Here is a 23,557-nt window from a genome sequence, read left to right on the forward strand (position 1 = left end):
ATCTAATAGAGTTTATTAACAAGCTAAATTAAGCTAAAATATCACAAAACCAAAGCTTTCCTTTATACCAAGAATACCTAATTAGAAAAAAAACTCAGTAATAAGAGCAATAAAATGGATTTAAAAACACATAAAAATAAATAAGAGGGGGACTTCCCTGGTTAAAACTTCACCGTCCAATGTAGAGGGTTCAGGTTTGATCCCTGGTCAGGAAGCTAAGATCCCACATGCTTCAGGGCCAAAAAACCAAAACACAAAACAGAAGCAATATTGTAACAAATTCAGTAAAAACTTTAAAAATGGTCCACATCAAAAAATCTTTTAAAATAAATAAGCAAACTCTAGGAGTATTAAGTAAATAATAAATAAATAGGATGTAAATAAGAAATAAATAAGAAATTTGATTTCTTATAAATCAAATTTATAAGACACAACTTTTAACAACTGTAAGAGATGACTTAAACAGATGTTCTAAATAAATGCCCTTACTTGAAAAAAAAATATTCACCACAGAAAACATTTGAATGTTATGAAAAATAAGAATAATAAAATTATTTTTATTAGTTATATTAAAAATATTTTAATTTATTAATAATAAAATATACTTTTATTATTCTTCCCTACAGTAACAAAAGATACATACAGGCTACAGTACATATTGATGCACAGTTCTGATGCAGAAATAAACAAGAAAACAGAGTCTTGAAACTTATCCCTAAATATGTAGATATTTAGTATATAATGAAAGCAGAATTTCCAATTAGTGGGAAAAGAATGGACTATTCAATGATATTTAATGGCAATAGGAAAAATATCCAAATGGGAGAAAATAAAACTAGATATTCACCTCACTCCAAATAGTCAGATAAACTTCATATTGCTTCAAGTTCTAAGTGTTAAAAAAAAAAAAAGAACATTAGAAATAGATACTGGAAAAAAATTACAGCTAGAGGACTTTCCAAGTAAAATGGATTTCCAAACAAGACAATAAAAGGCATACAAGGAAAGCCATTAATGAAAAAATTGCAAACAAGACTATATAATCTTTAATTCTCCATGCCAAAGTTGTCAAAAATATAGTTAAAGAAAAAAAATCAAATTGATGAAAATATTTTAAAACTAAAATCGACAAAAGCTAATTTCTCTAATATATAAAGAGTTTCTTCAAATCAATACGGAAAAAATAAAAGTAAAGAATGTAAACGTAATTTTCTCAGAAACAAAAATTCTCAAACTTACTAGTAAATACACAAGACATGAAAATTAAAACAATACAACAATGTTTACCTATCAAATAGGCAAAACATGAAATTGCAGGAGCTGTATTCGTCCCATTTTCAGATCCCTTTCCAAGGGAATTATTCCCTGTGCCATTGTAGACTTATTGTGCCTGTGGAAAGAGGTGAGTTTAGGACCTTCCTCTATCTTCAACCCTTTCATTTTAAAGCTTCTGCACATCAAAGGAAACTATTAGCAAGGTGAAAAGACAGCCTTCAGAATGGGGGAAAATAATAGCAAATGAAGCAACTGACAAACAACTAACCTCAAAAATATACAAGCAACTCCTACAGCTCAACTCCAGAAAAATCAATGACCCAATCAAAAAATGGGCCAAAGAACTAAATAGACATTTCTCCAAAGAAGACATACAGAGGGCTAATAAACACATGAAAAGATGCTCAACATCACTCATTATCAGAGAAATGCAAATCAAAACCACTATGAGGTACCATTTCACACCAGTCAGAATGGCTGCGATCCAGAAGTCTACAAATAATAAATGCTGGAGAGGGTGTGGAGAAAAGGGAATCCTCTTACACTGTTGGTGGGAATGCAAACTAGTACAGCCACTATGGAGAACAGTGTGGAGATTCCTTTAAAAACTGGAAATAGAACTGCCTTATGATCCAGCAATCCCACTGCTGGGCATATACACTGAGGAAACCAGAAGGAAAAGAGACACATGTACCCCAATGTTCATCGCAGCACTGTTTATAATAGCCAGGACATGGAAGCAACCTAGATGTCCATCAGCAGATGAATGGATAAGAAAGCAGTGGTACATATACACAATGGAGTATTACTCAGCCATTAAAAAGAAAACATTTGAATCAGGTCTAATGAGGTGGATGAAACTGGAGCCTATTATACAGAGTGAAGTAAGCCAGAAGGAAAAACACCAATACAGTATAATAACACATATATATGGAATTTAGAAAGATGGTAACAATAACCCTGTGTACGAGACAGCAAAAGAGACACTGATGTATAGAACAGTCTTATGGACTCTATGGGAGAGGGAGAGGGTGGGAAGATTTGGGAGAATGGCATTGAAACATGTAAAATATCATGTATGAAACGAGATGCCAGTCCAGGTTTGATGCACGATATTGGATGCTTGGGGCTAGTGCACTGGGACGACCCAGAAGGATGGTATGGGGAGGGAGGAGGGAGGAGGGTTCAGGATGGGGAACACATGTATACCTGTGGCGGATTCATTTTGATATTTGGCAAAACTAATACAATTATGTAAAGTTTAAAAATAAAATAAAATTTAAAAAAACATGAGGAAAAAAAATAAATAAATAAACTGTATGTCCATGCAAAAAAAAAAAAAAAAACTTTTTAATTGCTAGTATTGGTGTTGTGTAAGCTTGGTTTCAAGCCAACCTAATTCTCAATGTCACTTCTAATCACAGAGCATTTATTGGCTCGTCCTCCAAACACAAAGGATCCCATACAATTGTCATTTCACTGACAGATCATAAAAATGCAATCCCGACTAAAGTAAGAACAGCATCAGTTCAGTTCAGTCGCTCAGTCGTGTCTGACTCTTTGCGACCCCAGGAATTGCAGCACGCCAGGCCTCCCTGTCCATCACCAACTCCCGGAGTTCACTCAGACTCACATCCATCAAGTCAGTGATGCCATCCAGCCATCTCATCCTCTGTCGTCCCCTTCTCCTCCTGCCCCCAATCCCTCCCAGCATCAGGGTCTTTTCCAATGAGTCAACTCTTCACATGAGGTGGCCAAAGTACTGGAGTTTCAGCTTCAGCATCATTCTTTCCAAAGAACACCCAGGGCTGATCTCCTTTAGAATGGACTGGTTGGATTTTCTTGCAGTCCAAGGGACTCTCAAGAGTCTTCTCCAACACCACACTTCAAAAGCATCAATTCTTCAGCACTCAGCCTTCTTCACAGTCCAACTCTCACATCCATACATGACCACTGGAAAAACCGTAGCCTTGACTAGCCGGACCTTTGTTGGCAAAGTAATGTCTCTGCTTTTCACACTCCTGCTGTAATCAACTTCAAATCCCTGTGGAATTATTGATGAATAAAGAGAGAGGCATAGAAATAGAAGTGATAAGTAGAAGGTAGGGGACAACAAAGAAAATGGATGTTTAAGTCAAACTTTCTTGATTTCTTCGGAGATACTAACCTAAGGAATTAAATATTAAATGATAAAAACAATTTTGTTATCAACGTATGACCTCTCCCCTAAAGTGTGCTCATGTGAAGGAGGAATACATCCACAATTTAGGGCTTAAAAATAACCCCTTTCTGGAGTCAAAAGATGGAAAACCATCTATGTCTTCTATACAAACTATGCTAAGTTAATACTTTTGATTTGAAGCATCTCCTATAAAAATATTTTTTGCAAAATAAATACATACATTTTACTGATGCTGATGCTAAGACCTTTGGCTATGGTAGGCATCAAAAGCAAGAAAATGTATATACATCTATACACACACATATTTATAATCAGTTATACTGCATCAATAACTAAAAAGCCAAAGAACCCCTCTTCTTTTCCCACTCTAAATATGTGTAGCCAAACTCTGGCTTTGACTGAAGTCATTGTTCCATGATCATGTATTATTCAGTTTCTATCTAAGTCTGTCTCAGAATCTTCTATCTTGAACTACACAACAACTTTGGCAAAAAAATAAAAAGGCCTGTCCTATCATGCAAGTGATAAGGATCTGCTTCTGTTGTGCACTGCTTGAGATTTTGCTTAAGGAAGAAAGCCCTTGTAGTGCCCTTTTTATGTAATTCATCCTGGGGATAATCCCCCAGGAAATGTCTGGATAGCTTCACTGGGTTATGGGAAATGAAAATCCTATGTTGTTTTAGCTGAGTATGTCTTAGACCTTATTGTTGGAAGTGAGCCTTACTTGACATTTGATATTAATCACAGACATTGGAGAAACACCTCAGGGAGCTGGAATTGTCATCTGTGACCAATCAAGTCTCACTGGACAACACTCACTGCTCAGTGTTGCTTTAACTTACTGTGCTGAGATGTCACACCTGTCAGCCAGCTTGCACATCTTCCCAAGGATTTGCTAGGCTTAGTTTTCTCCCTGTCTATAAATGCAACATAAGTTAGCAACATTCACTGACAGATTTCAGCAGTATTTTTCCCCTAGTTGAGCTGTTAGCTCAATTGTGAAGTACAGGAATTTCTTTTCAGTCTTCAAAGATTTCAGAACCACAATCAGAACTAGGCAGAAATAGCAAAGCAGATTGACAGCATATCCATCAAGATTGTCTAGCAGTTGCTTAGCGTTCGCCAGTACTACCGGCCCTCCTCTCATCTCTCCAGCAAGTGGAATGCTGAAGAAATACACCTGGAATTTTCAGATATAGACAACTGGAAAACACCAATACAAATGTGGCGCAGGGGTAAAAAATCCACTTGCAATGCAGGAGACGCAAGAGACGAGAGTTTGATACCTGGGTAAGGAAGATCCCCCAGAGTAGGAAATAGCAACCCACTCCAGTATTCTTGCCTGGGAAAATTCCATGGACAGAAGAGCCTGGCGGGCTACAGTCCATAAGGTTACAAAGAGCTTGACACGACTGAGCACGGATGCACCTTCATTCAATACAGATGAAGTAGTGGTTAAATCAAAGTTAATTTTAAATTGCTCAAATAATTGGGACTTGTAATTCTTATGGTTTATACATATCCTCTTCGTGACCCCCACCACATGCCTGGGCTCTTTCTAAGAGACCACAAAGATTGGTTGGTGAGCAGAGGCAACATAAAACCAAGAACCAGATGGAGTTTGGAGGTGCTCCCTAAGAAGCCTTCTTCAATTTATTAAAGCCACACAGCTCAATATAAGCAATGGTAGAGAAAACTGTACTTAAGCATAGATGGAAAATTTAAAAGTTCAAGAGGTTTTGATTTTTGAAGAAAACTGTGAAAAAAAATGGAGTGAGAGAAATTAGGGGTTGGGTAAATTTTAGTCGTTAAATATTTAAAGTAAAAAATGCAGGACATGAGGCTGAGTATTATTTGTGTTTCCTAAGACATTTCCTTGAAACAGTTTCTTCAGTCTAGATGTATACAGTGTTCAAAACAATTACAGCTACGGAAAAGGAAAGGAGATAGATTATCCAGGGGCACCAGCAGAAATACTGTCCAAAATGGATAATTTTAATTACAAGCTCTTTCCTAAAGAGGCATTTCTATATTCATGAGAAAATGAGACCACGTCTGGTGAAGTCAAGGTCTCTAATTATCCAGAGCAGTGTCGACTTTTGTAGTCCAGGCCATGACCGTGACCAAATGGGAATGAAATTCAAACCTTTTGTCCATCGGGATCTGCTTCAGCCTTCCCTCTGAGGCTGCAATTCACACTTAAAAAAAAATAACACTAATCATATTGAAGACCTTTTGAGGTTCCACCTGTGTTAAATCAAGAGCAAGGAAAAGATTTAACACTTTCTTCCCCATCTCAAGCAAGCCAGAAATGCTCACTACACATTACTACATATTGCTAATCACTTCATGTCCTGTATGTGGCAGAGTTATTCACAATGGAAAATTTTGACTTTTTTTTTTCTTTTTTATAAAAATATTAAAGTAAAATAGATAAGATTAATAAAAAGGAATTTTTAATATAAGAACATTTTTATGTATTTACCTCTTAGGTTAAAGCAAGGGATAAAATCCTTGACACAACATCATTTTAAATAAAATTGTTATTGATTCATATAGCTGACAAAAAATTGGACATGAATTACAGCACATTATGCTGGGTCTTTTGAGGAATATAGTAATTTCATAAACCTCTGCTGCCACATTTGCCTCATGTCCCTTGTATTTTGTATACTCATCTACTATTAACACCTACCTGAAATAGAAGGAGTAAAGTTGATCTCTTGGTGAATGACTGCATTGGCCCAAATTCCCTGGGATCCTGTATCTGGCCAGTTCTTGAGGCCACATGCCTTCAGTCTAGTATACCTGGCAGGCTAACAGAACATATTTCTTATGCACAGGGCATAACTATAAACCCTCAAGGACAGCAAAACCCACTCCAGTTTCAGCCTTGCCTCTGAAATGTATCCATCACTGGAGAATGAGTGCAGCATGACTAATGGTGATTAGGAGGCCACATGGTATAATGGAAAAAGAACTGAGCTTGGAATCAGAAGGCAAGTGCTCCTGTTTCAGTGCTAACCCTTATTAACTGGGTGACTTACGCCAAATCTTTTTAAATCTCTGCCCTCAGTTTCTCCTTTGTAAACATGGTCAGTGATAATTTACTATGTCAGGTTGTTTGTAAATAACATGTAAAAACATTTTGTAAATATTATACATTTAAAATATTACATGTATTAGTTCAGTTCAGTCGCTCAGTCATGTCCGACTCTTTGCGACCCCATGAATCGCAGCATGCCAGGCCTCCCTGTCGATCACCAACTCCCGGAGTTCACTCAGACTCACATCCATCAAGTCAGTGATGCCATCCAGCCATCTCATCCTCTGTCATCCCCTTCTCCCCCTGCCCCCAAACCCTCCCAGCATCAGGGTCTTTTCAAATGAGTCAGCTCTTTGCATGAGGTGGCCAAAGTACTGGAGTTTCAGCTTTAGCATCATCCCTTCCAAAGATATCCCAGGACTGATCTCCTTCAGAATGGACTGGTTGGATTTTCTTGCAGTCCAAAGGACTCTCAAGAGTCTTCTCCAACACCACAGTTCAAAAGCATCAATTCTTCGGCGCTCAGCTTTCTTCACAGTCCAACTTTCACATCCATACATGACCACTGGAAACAGTGCCTCTATATTAATTTATCTATATTTGCACGTTTCTCATGGCCAGGTAAGAAGAATAAATAATGAAAAATTAAATGCTGCTTCCTTCACACTTTCTGGTTTCGGAAGCATCTTTCAGGCCACATTTAACTGTAGGCAATGAATCTCAGAACAAAGAACTTTTACCTCACCTTCCCTTGTAAAATATGTGAGAAATAATGATAGTTAAGGCTCAAATATAAACTTGGCTAAAGTTAAGGTGGGAAGATTTTAGACAAGGAGTCAGCAGACTGGTGTGCTGAACTCGGCTACACTAAAAGGAAATGTCACATCAACATGAAACATAACCTCTATGTAATTTATCCTTCAATTAAATGGAGGAAAGAGGGGGATTAGAGTTAAGTTGTTCTTCACTCTTTTGTGTCACGTGTCTCTTTAAATATTTTTATATATTTTAATATTTAAATACCAAAAATCACAGCCATCATATAAGGTGGTATTAATATTATCTTCACCTTATCATTAGGTCACTGAAGCTTAGAGTACCTAAATGACACAAATAACATTTGCGTCTAAGTCTAGGGAATTCAGGGACCCACATAAATGAACTACAGAAAACCTCAGGTTAAAAGTCTCAGAATTAGAACATATTCTCCAGGGAATTTTCCCAACCCAAGGACTGAACCCAGGTCTCCTGCATTGCAGGCAGATTCTTCACCATCTGAGCCACCAAGGAAGCCCAGTCTTTCTACCTGAGCATTCTCTTCTTAAATGAAAGGCCCATATTTTATTTGGGTAACACTCAAAACCTTGGCCTGATGTGGCCCATTTCCTTCTAATAAGAGATGGATAGTTACCTAAGGTGGACAGTTACCTACCAGTGGATATGCAACACTATTACCCAGTGAGATAATAGCACTCTAGCATCTTTACAAATAAAGCCAATGACTCTAAGAAATAAAAATGAATTCACTTTCTCCTGGTGACATTCAGAGAAGCTGCTGCCAATAGACCCTGGGTTTGTCCTCGGGCCACTTTCTTCTTAAATGCACACTAGACTGCACAGTTTTATCAAGGATCATGGATTCTTACCATTTGAGTCCTCCTTTATAGAGACTATAATTTTTTCAAATCCAATTCAATACTAATCCAACATTAGAATGGACTAAGTAAGCACATTTTCAGATACCCAAGTTCTCCAAAAATCTTGCTTCTATACACCCTTTTTTATTTTTTAAAGGAGATTGATAGATATTATGCTCCATTGGAACAAAGAATTAAACCAAAAAGATCTAGACATGATATCCAAAAAACGGAAGTTGTACCACATGAGATCTCCTTGCATGACAGCAAAGACAAATGCCAGGACTGTAGCTAAGCAGGAAGGAAAATGCATAGAAAGAGAATTGAAAGCTATTTTTCAGAGCTTCTGTTAAAGGATGTAGGGAATCTTAATCACAAACTTGCAGAAAGCTGAGTAAAAGGAAAAAAAAAGCAACTAATTCACAGCAAAAATAAAAGTTTGCAGAAGTATACTTAGCAGTGAACACTTACAAATACAAAATAATGAAAACCCTGAATATGGACTTAACCATAAAGCTATTCTGCAGGTTTCCAAGAAGAATAAATATGTCTGCATGAAGAGGGGTATAAGAAAGCAAAATTTTCATCTTCTATAGTCAATAGTTCAGTTCAGTTCAGCCGCTCAGTTGTGTCCGACTCTTTGCGACCCCATGCAGCACACCAGGCCTCCCTGTCCATCACCAACTCCCAGAGTTCACTCAAACTCATGTCCATTGAGTCGGTGATGCCATCCAGCCATCTCATCCTCTGTCATCCCCTTCTCCTCCTGCCCCCAATCCCTCCCAGCATCAGAGTCTTTTCCAATGAGTCAACCCTTCGCATGAGGTGGCCAAAGTATTGGAGATTCAGCCTCAGCATCAGTCCTTCCAATGAACACCCAGGACTGATCTCCTTTAGGATGGACTGGTTGGATCTCCTTGCAGTCCAAGGGACTCTCAAGAGTCTTCTCCAACACCACAGTTCAAAAGCATCAATTCTTCGGCGTTCAGCTTTCTTCACAGTCCAACTCTCACATCCATACATGACCACTGGAAAAACCATAGCCTTGACTAGATGGACCGTTGCTGGCAAAGTAATGTCTCTGCTTTTCAACAGGCTATCTAGGTTGGGCATAACTTTCCTTCCAAGGAGTAAGTGTATTTTAATTTCATGGCTGCAATCTCTATCTGCAGTGATTTTGGAGCCCCCAAAAATAAAGTCTGACACTGTTTCCACTGTTTCCCCATCTATTTCCCATGAAGTGATGGGACCGGATGCCATGATCTTAGTTTTCTGAATGTTGAGCTTTAAGCCAACTTTTTCACTCTCTCTTTCACTTTCATCGAGAGGCTTTTTAGTTCCTCTTCACTTTCTGCCATAAGGGTGGTGTCATCTGCATATCCGAGGTTATTGATATTTCTCCCAGCAATCTTGATTCCAGCTTGTGCTTCTTCCAGCCCAGTGTTTCTCATGATGTAACTATAAGCAGGGTGACAATATACAGCCTTGACGTACTCCTTTCCTATTTGGAACCAGTCTGTTGTTCCATGTCCAGTTCTAATTGTTACTTCCTACCTGCATATATGTTTCTCAAGAGGCTGGTCATATGGTCTTGTATTCCCATTTCTTTCAGAATTTTCCACAGTTTATTGTGATCCACACAGTCAAAGGCTTTGGCATAGTCAATATAGCAGAAATATATGTTTTTCTGGAACTCTTTTGCTTTTTTGATGATCCAGTGGATGTTGGCAATTTGATCTCTGGTTCCTCTGCTATTCCTAACATCTAAAACATAAAGTATGTTAAACTAGTAATGGAATCATGCCACTAAAGATACATGGGTGATTATTGGACGCAATAGCTGAACAAGTTGAGAATGATCAGACCCAAAGAGTGGAAAATGAGATGGTGAGAAAGAAAACAAACTTTAATGTTATTTGACTTTAAAGACTGTGTACAATACATACCTCAATATAAATAAAAATTAAACATTAACAACATACTAGAGGAGACTATACAACAGACTAAAGTCACATCATTTTGGTGACAAAGGTCCATATAATCAATGCTATGGTTTTTCCAGTAGTCATGTACAGATGCGAGAGTTGGACCACAAAGAAGGATGAATGTCAAAGAATTGATACTTTCAAACTGTGGTACTGGAGAAGACTCTTGAGAGTCCCTTGGATAGCAAGGAGATCAAATCCGTCAATCCTAAAGGAAATGAACCCTGAATATTCATCGGAAGGACTGATGCTGAAGCTGAAGCTCCAATACTTTGGCCACCCGATGGCAAGAGCTGACTCATTGGAAAAGACCTCGATGCTGGGAACGATTGAGGGCAGGTGGAAAAAAGGAGGGGACAGAGGATGAACTGGTTGGTGGCATCACCATCATCAATGGACATGAGTTTGAGCAAACTCTGGGAGATTGTGAACAATAGGAAAGCCTGGCATGCTGCAGTCCATGGGGTCACAAAGGGCTGGACACTACTTAGCGACTGAACAATAGCACAAACCTGCCTTGATCTGAAAGGAGTTAAATGTTGCCCCTGCTCTTCCCTTGGGATTCTGAGGAAGCACTGCCCCCACCCAAAGTCATCTTTACATAACCTTTTTCTCAATCCCATAGTACATTCCAGACAGTACTGAAACTAAAACAGCTTCAAGGTCTTCTTATTTCTTTTTAGTTGTGATTAAGAAGTGACATGGAAGCTTCTGGTGAAAAGATATTATCATTGTGTTTTAGGTGTCATTTTGAGTAAACAATTCAGAGCAATGTTACTGCAATGTTGCTGGTCAAGATCAGTTGTGGGAAGCCCTGCTTTTACCTTCTCAAGTTCAATGTGGTCAGTTTCAAAATCCATCCCCTCTTGTGATACTGCTGTGTTACCTGGTGAGCAATTCACACTTCTGAATTTATGCACTCTAAACGAAAAGCAAAATGGCATACCAGTCTTGAAATCCTGCCTGGAGATACATAGAAAATGTGGCCTATCCCCAAGGTAGTTGGTTGCTAAAAGGAAATGTCCCGAGTCACTACCGCCTACTTACGGTTTGAAAGCACCACAGATGTGCCAACAATTTCTTCTTTCACCTTTGCCATCCTGATGGAAGATTTCTGCTCCAGAAAGGATAATGAAGAGCAAGCATTCACAGTGGGTCACTTAGTATGAACGCAGCTTTGGCCCACTCTGTCCATCCAGCAACTGCAATAGAAAGTGGACTTGGGCATGTAACACATGAAATTAGAGTAACAGACTTTGTTCTAGGAGATATCACTTAGGTTTCTCCAACCACAGACCCCCCAACCACCATGGCAAACATCTCAAAAGTTCACACCTCTGAACACTCGGGAAACTGAGAAGACAGTGTCTGTGGTTTGCTCTCATTGTTATTAGGAAAACGGCTTCCAGTGTAAATCCTATTAAAAGGGATGAGTTTCCAGATCAATTTTCTCTAGTCTACAGAGTGTGTTTATATACATATTTCACTACTGAACAGAATTTTTAAAGATAGCCCGTCGTGTACCAAATGCGTATTTCCCACTCAATCTCTGCCAATTATGCAACACCTCTAGAGGCAGGATCTCGCTTCTTCCAAAAGCAACTCTCCTCTGTGTACCACTGAGAGCTAAGGAGATCTTTCTTTGTTCTATGGCTCAGTGACTGCCACCCCAAAAGCCTTATTCCTCTGGAGTCATAAAACAAGGAACAAATGGAAGTTCTTTTCCACATTATAACCCTTAAAATGTTTGATGGCAGTTTCCATTTCTCCCACCACAAGTTTTCTTCTTCCTTCTACTCTTTCTGCCACATCTACCCAACAGCTTCTATATTCTTTTCTCGTATACCACAGCCCTAATTCCTTTCAAGGGGCAGGGTACTCTGTAGAGCAGTGTCACGTGGGGCTTTGAGCAGGGGCATCAGACTCAGAAAAACTAGGGTTTTAATCTTGCATTGCAAAAGAGTCAGTTATTACTTAGCAACTAAATGACAATAATCTTTCATCTACCCTATATGTACAGGACTTGGACCAAGTAAGGTGTCTAAACTTCAGTCTCTTAATCCATAAAAAAGTGGCAAGAATAATACTTATCTCTTAATGACATAATATAGGTAAAGTCTGATCAAGTTGCTGAAACACAGTAGATTTCAAGAAAATGCTACATTAGCATTGTTTGGTCCAGTGCGCAAGTGTTGTGATCTGTCCATCCTCTGTAAAGGGACATGCTCACGTCTCAACAGATTATTCTGAGCAGGATCCAGCCAGCATGGAGCAGTGTCATAATCTTGGACCACTGGGCACAGCTTTCATAACTGACAGGTTGCTCTCACTTATTTACTCACCGCTGCATCTTTAAAAAGGTATTAATTTCAACTAAGACCACAGAGCAACCTCATCCTCTGCAGTTCTCCATGTCTGGCACTGAACAATAAAGGAAATGCTGGAGTATGTGTGTTTTCCATTCTAAAGGATCTCTCCTTAGAGTACAAAGGGAAAAATGGCAGTGCAAGAAGGTAGAAGGGAAAAGGAATAAGAAAAACTGTTAGAATCCCTTTTGGGGTCCAATTCTAGCAATTTAGGATGCCAAAATAACCCTGAAAATAAAACTCTGGATATCCAAGATGGAGAAGTTATAGATTAGACAGCAGTGCTAATGACAACTGGACATCAGAGGAAATCTGTAAAAAAAAAGAATTCCTGGCTATCTTGGAAAAATAAACAGTTTGAATTGAGTTTCGTTCAATTTTAGGAAAAACGTTTTAATAACTATATGAGATCAAACAAATAAATCAATGAATGCGTCCATGGGTTCTTTTTGCATTCTATGGAAATAGCTCTCAGGGAAGAGAAATTCATGAGGTTCTTGAGTTTAGGACGGAAGAAACCACAGTAGAAGACAGCAGGGCTAAAAGCATGATTGTTTGATAAGGACAAACATTAGTGATATATAAATTGTGTGAAATGCATATGCATTATTTTTTGTAAAACAGAGACTATTGAATTTTTAATTTTTTTTTTTTTTTGCAGAACAATCAGAAAACACAGAGGCAAAAATAAAAATAAAAAACATGAAAAAATCTCCCATAATGCTACACCAGTGAAAAGTGAAAGTGAAAGTTGCTCAGTTGTGTCCAACTCTTTGTGACTTCAGGGACTGTCCATGGAATTCTTCAGGCCAAAACACTGGAGTGGAAAACCCCATGGACGGAGGAGCTTGGTGGGCTTTAGTCCAAGGGGTTATGAAGAGTCGGACAGGACTGAGAGACTTCACTTTCACTTTTCACTTTCATGCCTTGGAGAAGGAAATGGCAACCCACTCCAGTGTTCTTGCCTGGAGAATCCCAGGGATGGGGGAGCCTGGTGGGCTGCCGTCTATGGTGTCGCACAGAGTCGGACACGACTGAAGCGACTTAGCAGCAGCAGGGGAAGACTGGAATGCTGCAGTTCATGGGATCGCAAAGAGGTGAACACAACTTAGTGACTGAACAACAACAATAATTGCATAATGTCAATGATCCAGAAAAAAAGAAAAACAAATTTGTCAGGACATTTCCAGACACAACTATAATAAGCATAGCTTTGTAGAAATCAGGCTACATTTAGTCTTCCCTTTATGTTTTAATAGAAGAGTCATGAAATTAACCTGAGAATAAAATTCTAATTATTGAATAGTGGAATGGTTCTGGAGAAAGGCGGAAAGGAAGTGCCCAGTGAAACCAGTTTCTTGCAAAAGAAGCTTTCTGGTAAACTCAAGTTTTAAAGGGGTTTCCCTGCTGGCTCAGTTGGTAAAGAATCCACTTGCAATGCAGGAGAACCCAGTTCGATTCCTAGGTCAGGAAGATTTGCTGGAGAAGGGATAGGCTACCCACGCCAGTATTCTTGGGCTTCCCTTGTGGCTCAGCTGGTAAAGAATCTGCATGCAATACGGGAGACCTGGGTTCAATCCTTGGGTTGAGAAGTTCCCCTGGAGAAGGGAACAGCTACCCACTCCTGTTTTGTGGCCTGGAGAATTCCATGGACTGTATAGCCCGTGGGGTCACAAAGAGTCAGACATGCCTAAGCGACTTTCACTTTCAAGTTTTTAAAATGATAAAAAGATAAATGTGTACCCAAAGAAAAACACAATTAAAAAACAATGGATTTCAACATACAATAGATGCAGATAAATACTGTTTGATTCCACTTATACAGGGTATCTAGAATAGTCAAATTCATAGAGTCAGAAAGTACATTAGCAGATGCCACGGGTAGGGGATGCAAGAAGGGAGGACAGGGGGACTTAGTGTTTAATGGGGACAGAGTTTCAGTTTAGAAAAGAGAAAAATTCAGGAAATGAATGATGGTGAGGCTCAAATAACACGGTGAATGTACCATTGAACTGTACAGTTCGTGTGTTCTCAGTTCCTCAGTCGTGTCTGACTCTTTGCACCCAATGGACTGTAGCCTGCCAGACTCCTCTGTCCGTGGAATTTTCCAGGCAGGAATACTGGAGTGAGTTGCCATTTCCTTCTCCAGGGGATCTTCCCAACCCAGGGATCAAACCCGCATCTCCTGTCTCCTGCATTGGCAGGCAGATTCTTTCACCACTGTGCCACATATGTGATTTTTATTGCAATAAAAAAAAGATAATAATAGAAGCAAAATAATGTCAGAAAAGCTAAAATTCTAAAGTCAAAAGAACTAAAATAAAAGGGACCTTGTAAGTTACATTTAAAGCAGATAAAATCAGGAAGATAAATATCCCTGATTGTAGAAGATGGTGTTATGTTAACAGATGCTTGAATGAAGATAGAAGTCTTTCTTTTACACTCTTTTTCGCCCAAGGAGAAGAGAATGTTCTTTATATTGGGAAGTGTAGATGATCACTCCAGTCCCTTCTAACTTGAACAGAAGGGTTTTAGGGATGTTTCACTTTTTAGCAGATTGCTGGAGTTTTGGGTAAATACCACCAGACGTATGACTTCAGATCCAAAAAACCTCTGTAAGTTTCATAAGTAAGGGGCAGCTTTTCACAGAATAATGAAATAGATATCAAAAGATTGAAAACATTATATTAGGAATATGGATATGTGTACCTATAATATGACACATATATGCAAAGAATTACAGTGCTACCTACAGCTGAAAACAAAACCTTATATTTGGAAGGCTAATATTAAGGAGTATAACCTTTAAAAGCATTTCAACAGCAGTCATTCTTGTTTCTCAGATTTCTAAAATCAGATTGTTTAAATACATACCACTGATTTCATTTTTCAAATATTAACATAAAAGTAAAGTAATTCAGATAATGTTTTGAGTTGCACTTAGATTATGTTCTGAGTTGCATTCAGAAGGGTAAGTTAAATTTCTTTTCCACTCAAAATATTATCAAGATTTTCCATATAAGTCAACATGCTATGATCACTCCCTTACTGTTTCCCTAGAATTAAATGACAAGCAAGCATTGAATTTATGAACAATACCAAGACAAGTGTAAAGATAATTTAACTCACGTTACAGGGAAACAGCTTACACTGTTCAAACAATATGTTAATGGCTGTATTCATGGCTTCATGAAGTTGCTTTTAAATTGGCTATTTCTTATACAATTCTCAGAGCTGTAAATGGAATACGACATCCATGGTTTTTTTTTTCATCAATCAAGTAAAGAACAAATAAAAAAAAAAAGCCTCTTAAAATAAATAATTAAAAACTAAATAGATCAGATCAGAGATCAGATCAGTCGCTTAGTCGTGTCCAACTCTTTGTGACCCCATGAATTGCAGCACGCCAGGCCTTCCTGTCTGTTACCAACTCCGGGAGTTCACTGAGACTCATGTCCATCGAGTCAGCGATGCCATCCAGCCATCTCATCCTCTGTCATCCCCTTCTCCTCCTGCCCCCAATCCCTCCCAGCATCAGAGTCTTTTCCAATGAGTCAACTCTTCACATGAGGTGGCCAAAGTACTGGAGTTTCAGCTTTAACATCATTCCTTCTAAAGAAATCCCAGGGCTGATCTCCTTCAGAATGGACTGGTTGGATCTCCTTGCAGTCCAAGGGACTCTCAAGAGTCTTCTCCAACACCACAGTTCAAAAGCATCAATTCTTCGGTGCTCAGCCTTCTTCACAGTCCAACTCTCACATCCATACATGACCACAGGAAAAACCATAGCCTTGACTAGCCAGACCTTTGTTGGCAAAGTAATGTCTCTGCTTTTCAACAGGCTATCTAGGTTGGTCATAACTGTCCTTCCAAGGAGTAAGCGTCTTTTAGTTTCATGGCTGCAGTCACCATCTGCAGTGATTTTGGAGCCCAGAAAAATAAAGTCTGACACTGTTTCCACTGTTTCCCCAACTATTTCCCATGAAGTGGTGGGACCGGATGCCATGATCTTCATTTTCCGAATGTTGAGCTTTAAGCCAACTTTTTCACTCTCCTCTTTCACTTTCATCAAGAGGCTTTTTACTTCCTCTTCACTTTCTGCCATAAGGGTGGTGTCATCTGCATATCTGAGGTTACTGGTATTTCTCCCGGCAATCTTGATTCCAATTTGTGTTTCTTCCAGTCCAGCGTTTCTCATGATGTACTCTGCATATAAGTTAAATAAACAGGGTAACAATATACAGCCTTGACGAACTCTTTTTCCTATTTGGAACCAGTCTGTTGCTTCATGTCCAGTTCTAAATGTTGCTTCCTGACCTGCATACAAATTTCTCAAGTGGCAGATCAGGTGGTCTGGTATTCCCATCTCTTTAAGAATTTTTCACAGTTTATTGTGATCCACACAGTCAAAGGCTTTGGCATAGTCAATAAAGCAGAAATAGATGTTTTCTGGAACTCTCTTGCTTTTTCCATGATCCAGCGGATGTTGGCAATTTGATCTCTGGTTCCTCTGCCTTTTCTAAAACCAGCTTGAACATCAGGAAGTTCACGGTTCACGTATTGCTGAAGCCTGGCTTGGAGAATTTTGAGCATTACTTTACTAGCATGTGAGATGACTGCAATTGTGCGGTACTTTGAGTATTGTTTGGCATTGCCTTTCTTTGGGATTGGAATGAAAACTGACCTTTTCCAGTCCTGTGGCCACTGCTGAGTCTTCCAAATTTGCTGGCATATTGAGTGCAGCACTTTCACAGCATCATCTTTCAGGATTTGGAATAGTTCAACTGGAATTCCATCACCTCCACTAGCTTTGTTCATAGTGATGCTTTCTAAGGCCCACTTGACTTCACATTCCAGGATGTCTGGCTCTAGGACAGTGATCACACCAACCTGATTATCTGGGTCGTGAAGATCTTTTTTGTACAGTTCTTTGGTGTATTCTTGCCATATCTTCTTAATATCTTCTGCTTCTGTTAGGTCCATACCATTTCTGTCCTTTATCAAGCTCATCTTTGCATGAAATGTTCCTTTGGTATCTCTGATTTTCTTGAAGAGATCCCTAGTCTTTCCCATTCTGTTGTTTTCCTCTATTTCTTTGCATTGATCACTGAAGAAGGCTTTCTTATCTCTTCTTGCTATTCTTTGGAACTCTGCATTCAGATGTTTATATCTTTCCTTTTCTCCTTTGCTTCTTGCTTCTCTTCTTTTCACAGCTATTTGTAAGGCCTCCCCAGACAGCCATTTTGCTTTTTTGCATTTCTTTTCTATGGGAATGGTCTTGATCCCTGTCTCCTGTACAATGTCATTAACCTCATTCCATAGTTCATCAGGCACTCTATCTATCAGATCTAGGCCCTTAAATCTATTTCTCACTTCCACTGTATAATCATAAGGGATCTGATTTAGGTCATACCTGAATGGTCTAGTGGTTTTCCCTACTTTCTTCAATTTAAGTCTGAATTTGGCAATAAGGAGTTCATGGTCTGAGCCACAGTCAGCTCCTGGTCTCGTTTTTGCTGACTGTATAGAGCTTCTCCATCTTTGGCTGTGTGATTTTGGTGTTGACCATCTGGTGATGTCCATGTATAGAGTCTTCTCTTGTGTTGTTGGAAGAGGGTGTTTGTTATGACCAGTGCATTTTCTTGGCAAAACTCTATTAGTCTTTGCCCTGCTTCATTCCGTATTCCAAGGCCAAATTTGCCTGTTACTCCAGGTGTTTCTTGACTTCCTACTTTTGCATCCCAGTCCCCTATAATGAAAAGGACATCTTTTTCGGGTGTTATTTCTAAAAGGTCTTGTAGGTCTTCATAGAACTGTTCAACTTCAGTTTCTTCAGCGCTACTGGTTGGGGCATAGACTTGGATTACTGTGATATTGAATGGTTTGCCTTGGAAACGAACAGAGATTATTCTGTCATTTTTGAGATTGCATCCAAGTACTGCATTTCGGACTCTTTTGTTGACCATGATGGCCACTCCATTTCTTCTGAGGGATTCCTGCCCACAGTAGTAGATATAATGGTCATCTGAGTTTAATTCACCCATTCCAGTCCATTTCAGTTCGCTGATTCCTAGAATGTTGACATTCACTATTGCCATCCCTTTTTTGACCACTTCCAATTTGCCTTGATTCATGGACCTGACATTCCAGGTTCCTATGCAATATTGCTCTTTACAGCATCGGACCTTGCTTCTATCAACAGTCACATCCACAGCTGGGTATTGTTTTTGCTTTGGCTCCATCCCTTCATTCTTTCTGGAGTTATTTCTCCACTGATCTCCAGTAGCATATTGGGCACCTACTGACCTGGGGAGTTTCTCTTTCAGTATCCTATCATTTTGCCTTTTCATACTGTTCATGGAGTTCTCAAGGCAAGAATACGGAAGTGGTTTGCCATTCCCTTCTCCAGTGGACCACATTCTGTCAGATCTCTCCACCATGACCCTGCCCGTCTTGGGTTGCCCCACAGGCATGGCTTAGTTTCATTGAGTTAGACAAGGCTGTGGTCCTAGTGTGATTAGATTGACTAGTTTTCTGTGAGTATGGTTTCAGTGTGTTTGCCCTCTGATGCCCTCTTGCAACACCTATCGTCTTACTTGGGTTTCTCTTACCTTGGGCATGGGGCATCTCTTCACGGCTGCTCCAGCAAAGCGCAGTCATTGCTCCTTACCTTGGATGAGGGGTATCTCCGTGGGTGTGCCCATTTATCAATTCAGTTCAGTCGCTCAGTTGTGTCCAACTCTCTACAACCCCATGGACTGCAGCATGCCAGGGCTCCCTGTCCATCACCAACTCCTGGAGCTTGCTCAAACTCATGTCCATCAAGTCGGTGATGCCATCCAATAATCTTATCCTCTGTCATCCCCTTCTCCTCCTGCCTTCAATCTTTTCCAGCATCAGGGTCTTTTCCAATGAGTCAGTTCTTCACATCAGGTGGCCAGAGTATTGGAGTTTCAGCATCAGTCCTTCCAATGAATATTCAGGACTGATTTCCTTTACGATGACTGGTTGGATCTCCTTGCAGTCCAAGGGACTCTCAAGAGTCTTCTCCAATATCACAATTCAAAAACATCAATTCTTCAGCACTCAGCTTTCTTTATAGTCCAACTCTCACATCCATACATGACTACTGGAAAAATGATAGCCTTAACTAGATGGACCTTTGTTGGCAAAGTAATGTCTCTACTTTTTAATGTTATCTAGGTTTGTCATAACTTTTCTTCCAAGGAGTAGGTGTGTTTTAATTTCATAGCTGCAGTCACCATCTGCAGTGATTTTGGAGCCCCCAAAAATAAAGTCTGCCACTGTTTCCACTGTTTTCCCATCTGTTTGCCATGAAGTGATGGGATCAGATGCCATGATCTGTTTTCTGAATGTTGAGCTTTAAGCCAACTTTCTCACTCTCCTCTTTCACTTTCATCAAGAGGCTCTTTAGTTCTTCTTTGCTTTCTGCCATAAGGGTGGTGTCATCTGCATATCTGAGGCTATTGATATTTCTCTAGGCAATCTTCATTCCAGCTCGTGCTTCATCCAGCCCAGAGTTTCTCATGATGTACTCTGCATAGAAGTTAAATAAGCGGGGTGACAATATACAGCCTTGACGTACTCCTTTTCCTATTTGGAACCAGTCTGTTGTTCCATGTCCAGTTCTAACTGTTGCTTCCTGACCTGCATACAGGTTTCTCAAGAGGCAGGTCAGGTGGTCTGGTATTCCCATCTCTTTCAGAATTTTCCACAGTTTATTGTGATCCACACCGTCAAAAGCTTTGGCATAGTCAATAAAGCAGAAATAGATGTTTTTCTGGAACTCTCTTGCTTTTTTGATGCTCCAACAGATGTTTGCAATTTGACTTCTGATTCCTCTGCCTTTTCTACAACCAGCTTGAATATCTGGAAGGTCATGGTTCATGTACTGTTGAAGCCTGGCTTGGAGAATTTTGAGCATTAATTTGCTAGTGTGTGAGATGAGTTCAATTGTGTGGTAGTTTGAACATTCTTTGGCATTGCCTTTCTTTGGGATTGGAATGAAAACTGACCTTGTCCAGTCCTGTGGAATTTGCCCCAGATGGGAGAAGAGCTTTCTAATGCTGAGGCAAACCGAGGTCAAAGACAGGCTATCCCCACTCACTCTGAAGATTCAGGTTAGAGATGACCTGTTGCAACATCTAATGGGTGTGTGGCCACTTCAAATTGTGAGGAAAGTGTAGACAGTGGGAATGAAGAGCTGAAAATTCTCCTTTTCCAAATCATCCTTGGTGACCACAGGGCACATTCAGCTGTTAAGAGTCTGGGGTGAGGGGAATGGTAGGTGCTTGACAGCAGACTCCTCACAAAGGATTCCATAGAAAGAACTATAGAGCAGACCCTCAAATTCAAGGCCAAATGTGACTTCTCATCAGATGTGAGAGCTAGGTGATTGATAACAAGCCAGCCTTGTCTTCAAGGCTGCAGGAACCCAAGCCATGTGAGAGTTACACTGGCCACAAACTTCAGTTGTGTGTGACAGCGGGGCAACCAGGAACATCTAGTATGAGGTTCCTGAATCTTCCCCACCTCCAAAACCCTGGAAGCCACAGCCCTTCCATGCACCTTAGAAACAAAGCAGAATAAAAGGAGTGAGGGATGCTTCTGTCATTGACGGGCATTTTTATCCAAGAAAGACTACTTTCTAAATGGACTATTCAAATTCCCAGATCCAATGCAGCTTTAAACCACATAGAACATTTGAATGTTTTTCTTGGTAATTAGTAAATAGGGATTTTGGAGGAAGGCAATTAGTTATGACTATAATAAACAAATTACATTTATACTGTACATTTGAATTGTGAGGTGAATTACATTTGTGAATCTGCTACCTCTAGTTCTGCCCACTCATGAAAATCTTAATTCAAATCGTCAGCAAGTTCCGTCCCCACAGTGGGTTCTTTATATTGAGATTTTGTGGTTACAACCTAAGAAGTGCTGAAAAAAAAAACAGTAAATCTATGCACTGCAAAAATAACAGCAGAATTGCCTTAGGTATAAATGTATAAAAACATCTACGGAGGATACAGAATTAAGTTCTCACACTTCCTTTTCTCCTCCAAAGGAAGCAAGGAAGAACCTCTAGCTATGGCTTCTGGGCTTCTCTCTCTTCTCTAGTCTCGCTTCTTCCTTTTATGTTGCCTGAGCTTCTCCTCTGCACCATCCAGGTTGTCTTGTCTCATATCCTAGGGGTTGCTTTTTCAGGACCTTTTTTTATTGTTTCTCTAACATACTTGCTCTAAGCACCCCCATGTGAAAGTGAAAGTGTTAGTCATGTCCGACTCTTTGTGATCCCATATACAGTAGCCCTCGAGGCTCCTCTGTCCACGAAATCCTCCAGGCAAGAATACTGGACTGGGTAGCCATTCCCTTCTGCAGAGGATCTTCCTGACCCAGGTATCGAATCTGGGTCTCCAGCATTGCAGGCAGATTCTTCACCAGGGAAGCCCCACGCCCCGCAAGTACCCTCATGGATACACTCTATTCATTAAATCTCGGTAGGATGGTCTCTGCTAATGAATCTCTACCAAGGTTTTCTGCTTCACACATGTACCAACACACACTGTGCCTTCCTGATTTATAATCCTGAGTTTGCCTTGAGTCACTTGCCAAGCCCTAGAAGTTCTCTTTCTAGCAGTAATGCTCTCTGTCCTAGCCTCTGCATGAGTGAACTGGGCATGAAAAACATCTTCAAGAGTTACTGAAAATGGTTTTCGTCAGAGTCAAGCCCAAGGATGCTGTGAGAATTTCTCTGCAACATCATTAATCACCCCAGACGCAGTTGTGTATAGTATATTGACTTTACCATTAAAAGGTATCTTAAACATTGCATCGTTCCTGCACATTTTCCTCTGGATTTATGCTTACAGTTACATTTTTGGCAGCAGTAGTTTTCGCATTTATCACTTGCTGCTTTGGATGAATTGCTTGAATTTTTAGTTTAGTTTTTTTTTTTTTTTCTTTACTACTCTTCTGAATGTCTTAAACTTTTACAGTTACATGAGTACATTGCCTTTGGTTAGTCAAACTAGAGTTTAGAACTTAAAGAAGTTATATTTAATGAGATTGTAAGAAAATTCTTCTTGGGGACATTTCACAGTCTAGTAATTAAAATATGTATTCCTCTGTGAAATCAAAGGATAATCTCTCTCTAATGCAGTCAAATTGTCATAAAAAAATAGAAGGAGCATCTTCTTTTCTGTTCTGCTCATATATAAACCCATTTTTAAATCCAGGTATTAAATAGAAAATAGGAAAATAAATATTTCATTTCCATGAGATGGGCACTGAAACCAACAAGCAGCATATTGAGGAGATCAAAATGAACTGTGTTTTCTTGTCTCATGTCCTAGATGTGGCTTCCTTTTAACAGGACCCTTATTGGCAAGCCTCTGGCCAGGTTAACATAGACACAGGAGAGAGAGAGAGCCCAAGACTTGCCCCTCCGTGTGAGACCTGCTACTTCTGGAATCTGGGGTGAAAGAAAGCAATGCAAAATGGAGGGGATGCAATTGGCCAATGTGAGAGCATATTCCCTAAGATATTATCTGTACGCATGCAATCCAGAAATCATTGACTCCTATTTTATACCAGGTATTGAACTGTGTTCTCTAGAAATAAGGGCACAGTTTCCACTTTCCAGGAGTTCATAGCCTAGAGGGGAAATAAGATATACACAAATGATCCCAGTAATCAGGAAGAGAGTAATGGCTGCAGTATACAGTACCAACCAGAATGCTGAAGAAGTGCAGAGGGAGAAAGAGACTGAGGTGTTTGGGAAAGGGTTCAAGCAGAACATGGCTTTCAAGCTGAGCCTTGAAGTTCATGAGTATGATTTCCCAAGGTAGGCATGAGGACTGTGGCTTTTCCAGGGGTGGAGAGGTAAGATTAAAATGTAGAGAGAGAGAAACCACAGGTCTATTCATGGCATAGAGTTGAAAAAAAGAGCAGAAATAGGACCAGGATGACAGAGGAAAGGGCAGCCACTGAGAGAAGAAAGCAAATTTGCTTCATAAAGGAGGAAAGGCAGGAGATTCTTAAGC

General features: G+C 39.7%; 1 long non-coding RNA gene across 4 annotated transcripts in view; it reads right to left on the minus strand.

Annotated features, from left to right (window-relative positions):
• Positions 1 to 635: 635 nt before the first annotated feature.
• LOC138988215 (uncharacterized) overlaps positions 636 to 23,557 on the minus strand; it is a 54,281-nt gene continuing 31,359 nt past the window's right edge. The window contains exons 3-5 of one of the 4 annotated variants that reach the window (XR_011464474.1): positions 6,153 to 11,327; positions 4,300 to 4,374; positions 636 to 3,319 (exon numbers count right to left, since the gene is read on the minus strand). This is a non-coding gene — a long non-coding RNA (uncharacterized lncRNA). Of the gene's footprint in view, positions 11,328 to 23,557 lie in introns of all 4 variants that reach the window. The other 3 variants (XR_011464473.1, XR_011464472.1, XR_011464471.1) reach the window with 3 other exon arrangements.

This window comes from Bos mutus, chromosome 6, assembly GCF_027580195.1.
Source record: "Bos mutus isolate GX-2022 chromosome 6, NWIPB_WYAK_1.1, whole genome shotgun sequence".
Lineage (NCBI taxonomy): Eukaryota > Metazoa > Chordata > Mammalia > Artiodactyla > Bovidae > Bos > Bos mutus.